The sequence below is a fragment of the Grammomys surdaster genome, unplaced genomic scaffold, assembly GCF_004785775.1.
Source record: "Grammomys surdaster isolate TR1022 unplaced genomic scaffold, NIH_TR_1.0 114048, whole genome shotgun sequence".
Taxonomy (NCBI): domain Eukaryota; kingdom Metazoa; phylum Chordata; class Mammalia; order Rodentia; family Muridae; genus Grammomys; species Grammomys surdaster.
This window is the reverse complement of record NW_021612418.1, coordinates 11,310-16,230: the sequence shown is the minus strand read 5'-3', so window position 1 is coordinate 16,230 and position 4,921 is coordinate 11,310.

Here is a 4,921-nt window from a genome sequence, read left to right as displayed (position 1 = left end):
CATCCCTATGGTCTTTCTCCTATGTGTTGTCAGCCTGGACTTGTCCAAAGTTAAAAGCTGAACTAGAACAATGTAAATCATTTTTTTAAATATATATGGATATAAGTTGGGTGTCCTGGCAGGCTGTATTTCAACTTGATACAAGGTAGGGTCATCAGAGTGAGGAAGCCTCAATTGAGAAAATGTCTCCATAAAATCATGATGTAGAGAAGCCTGTGAACTACTTTCTTAATTAATGATGGGAAGAGAAGGGCTTAGCCTATAATGGGTGAGCCTACACCTGGGCCAGTTATTCTGAAATCCATAAGAAAGCAAGTTAAGCAAGCAATGCTGAGGAAAGTCTTTATTCCATGTCCTCTACGAGCTTCTAGCAGAAAACATTGCCCAGATAAATTCAGAATAAAAAAAAATGTGGATTAAAGCTAGGGTTTCCTACCTCAAAGTTTCAAATTAGAAGTATACCATCCCATTTAAAATTAAGCAAAAATCTTTCACAGGTGTGCTCTCCATTTTTGGTTTTTACTCGGGTGGAGGACACAAAATAGCAATCACAGTGGATGTATAAATATCTACACATTAATATTTAAATTATGATGAGTTTTCAGATTAGTAAATAGCCATAAAAACCTTGTAGTGTAAGATTATAAAACAGACATTGCTTCCAAAAGACAATATAAATACTCCACATTCTGTTTGTTTCAGCATTTTTAGGTCATGTGTACTGACACTGCCCATGCCTTCTGTGCAAATCACCCATTGCTAATGCGATACTGGCTCTTTCCCTTAAAACAGAGGGTGACTCAATTTTTCTCTTGGAAGCAGAATCTCCAGATCCTATTGCTTCCATACTCATGGATTGTTTCCCTGCAGGCTCTCGCTTTCAACCTTCCTGTGTATTCAATGGTGGGGAATCTCTACTATACAGCATCATTGTATATCCTGCTGTCTTAAAACCCAGCCAATACTTTGTGTGTTAAATAAATTGATTAGTAAAAGATACATAAAATGTAAATATAATGAATGGTGCCACCTTCCATCTATCTGGGATTGATCATAGGCCTGGGAGGATCAGGTAAATACACTTACAATTAGTCAATACCCCTCACATAGCGAATCACCAAATATTTAGAAACCCTTCTATCTAGTATTTGGATTCCTTCTCCTGGAATTGTGACTTCAAGACTACCCAAATTCTAACCACAGACTACCAGGAGCCTTCTACTTGTCCAATAAAAGGTAGGAGAAGGAGACCAATATAATGACCTTGCACCTTCAACTCCCTGAACACCTCTTCTAAGATATTACCCAAAGCCCCATCTACTACTTATTCAATATTCTGTGACTCTTTTTCCAGCCTCTGATCGTCAGCACACTCTACAGTCATGCTTTCCCCATTCCCAGGATATTCCAGTTGCCTCATGTGGACAGAATATCCAAATACTGACATTTGATCTCATTTTATCCTCTATCCTCTTGAGACTTACAAAATTCAGCCATCAGCTATCTCTTACTCTGTACCTCTTCTTCTGGTTCATCTCCATCCCAGATGCCACAAATCCCTCCTAACTAACTGAAAGATAGATAACAGCTGTTCCTGATAGCTAGGAGACTGATGAGATGACCTCACTGATACTTACAGTACTTATAGTTCACTTAGCACCTCTCTCTCTCTCTCTCTCTCTCTCTCTCTCTCTCTCTCTCTCTCTCCTCCATGTCTGTGTTGTACTGGGGCCATGCAACAGATTCTCCCTCCCCAGAAAATTTCTCTTTTCAAGATATCCTCAGTAAGAGCCAAGGTCCAGAATTCATCAGCCCTATCTACACCAGAGTTTTGGATGGATTTTTCCCTTAGGTGTGTTTATATAGACAACAGCCAAGTTCATGGCTGTGATAGGCAAACCGTGTTCGCAAGTTGGCATCTCACAGAGCAGTTTCACATGATTCACATCTTACATTCTTTTTACGTCCTCTGCATGAGTGTTCTCTGATCATTGGGGGAACACAGATGAAACTGCATATCTCTGTCGTACAACATTATAAATATTGAGAAGGAAAAACAGTGTTTGTTTCTCCCATGTGCAGAACATAGATTCTGTGTGTCTGAGACGGTCTTCGTATGGTACATTGGTTTGTAGGTTAGAAAAGGAATAGACATTCCTATGGTACATTGGTTTTGTAGGTTAGAATAGGAACAATGGAAGAAAAAGAAATGTTGAATGTGAGGAAATTGGGACCAAAAGCAGGGTTGTATTGGTAATGTGAAAAAAATGATAAAAATTCATTGAAAAGCCATTTATTTATTAGTTATGCTAATTTAAGAAAATAAATTCTACCCTAAAACAACATAAGGACAATTGTCAGGTGTAATGATGGAAGACAACAAGAGTGGAGGGGATTTAAAAGGTATCGAAAGGAGAACTTCAGGTCACAAAACAAGAGTTTGATGTAAATAATAGTATTTCTTCCTAGAAAAACTGAGCAGTAAACAGATAGTGAGAAAAGATGTCATATTTTCAAGCCTTTAGAAGGCCTGAGGACAGTTTTATTTAAGAAATATGTAAAATTCAAAAGTCCCAAGTGTCCCGATCAAAAAGAAGGTGTTTGGATAATTTCTATAGGCCGATGTGGCACTGTCTATGAGCTTCATCAGAAAGAGGTCATGTCCATCTGAGACAGTGGAAAAGACTTAGCTCCTATAAAGAAACAACTATGTGTGGTGCTTCTTTAATTTCACTATGGAGACATGAACATATAAATGGCAACAAGATATGCATATATATATATATATATATATATATATATATATATATATATATAATCAGCATTGAACAGAGAGACTACTCATCGTGGACTTGAGGATCGCTTGTGTTTTCTTAAGGTTATTTCAAAAGGCAATTGATGACCAGGAGATGTTGAGTGTCCATATGGACATGAGAGAGGCAATTGGCTTCTTTGACAGTTTTCTGGCCAGAATTCTTTGTGTTTACTGTTGTCTGTTGTGCATTGCAGCTGGTGGATTCTGGTGGAGACTTGATGGGGCCTGTAGAGTCCTTGAAACTCCTCTGTACATTTTATGGATTCACTTTCAGTGGTTATGCCTTGCATTCATTCCACCAGGCTCAAGGAAAAAGCCTGCACTGGGTATCATCCATCAGTAAACATAGTAGCAACATAAACCATGCTAATTCCCTGAAGGACAGTTTCACTAGCTCCAGAGACAATACCAAAACAATTGTATACCTCTTAATGATCAACATGAAGAGTGAGGACATAGCCATGTCAAGAGACACAGTGATGCAAAATTACTGAGACTTCAGACATGAATATCCTTCCAAATCTATAAGGTGAAAAGCAAAAAAATATATATGGAGACCCTTAATGTATTCTGATTGATGAGAAGGACCCCAGGAAATTAGCAAACCATAGATTCCAATTGTAGTTGCACAACTACTGGTGTTATAGGTAGTTATGTAAGAAGCCATTCTTTTAAATTTTAGAAAATGTTTACATGGTACTATACACTAAGTGTAATATAAGCTGGGCAGTGGTGGCACACGCTTTTAATCCCACCACTTGGGAGACAGAAGCAGGCAGGTTTCTGAGTTCAAGGCCAGCCTGGTGTACAGAGTGAGTTCCAGGAAAGTCAGGGCTACACAGAGAAACTCTGCCTTGAAAAAAAAGAACTAAGTGTAATATAAAAACATTTACTGGAATTGGCTTTTATCAGGAACCTCATTGATGAACACTATTGTGAAGACATCCAGGGAGATTTTGGTAAAGGGTTTATTCCTCTGTTGCCTACATTTTTAGTAACACACCTACTTTTTATTGTGTTGAACTGCTCATGGAACTGCTTGTATTCATCCAATTAGTGTGATGTTTTCAAACACAGGTTCATTGTTGAATGACCAAGCAGTTCTTGCTTTGAGGGTATCTCATAAAAAAGACAGACAGGAAAAATACAGCATGTTGTTATTAACTGTAGTCAAATCACATACAGCTCATTATTTGGAATAATCCTTCCCATCAAACTGAATAATGTTCTCACTCTACTCAATCCTGGTTCACCCAGCACTCAATTCAATATATTTAAGACCAGGATTTTTTATTAAGTTCCTCTTGATAATATGTTTTCTTCTGCTGGACTTTGTCTTTCCTTCATGTTAATTGAGCTTGGTGTGAATTTAGGCAATCATGAACAGAGCTGCAGCAAACATGAGTGGAAAGGTTTCAATTGCTCACCCAAGTGCTGGTTTCAGAGATTCATAGATTCAGAAATTATAGTGTTCTTGAATGTGAACCAGGATCAGTTACTGGTACAAACAGTGAGCAGCTCATATCCACCTATAAGTATGGAGAACTAAGGACCCTCCATGAGTACTACACTACCCATACAGAAATATACACATAATTAAAATAATATATTTCATTAAAAATAATCAACCCAGTGTTGAAAGTTAGCATAATAGAAGGAGTTTTATGTAGTATATATGAGGCTGCGATTTAAATCATACCATTTAATAAATGCACTCTGCAAGATGACTATAAAGCATTGTATTTAAACCATAGCTACTTCCTGTCAAAGGTAAGGACACTATTCCAACAAGGTGATCAGTCTCATTTTTCTTCCACAAAAATGACTCATTTCCATTGCATGTCTAAGTTTTGAGGCTACAGGATGAAACACAGTTCTGAGAACAAAGACATAATAGGTGATGTCCGTAAGTTTGCATATCTTTCTGCCTTATATTATTTGACACAGAGATTTGTATTTTCATTAATTTTCCAGGGATCTTTCAATTGCCTCCTGTGGCTAATGGTTCTGAGTAAGAACTCTATACTTCCTCAAGGCTGTTTCGTTCTACTTCCCATAACATAACATAACATAACATAACATAACATAACATAACATAACATAACA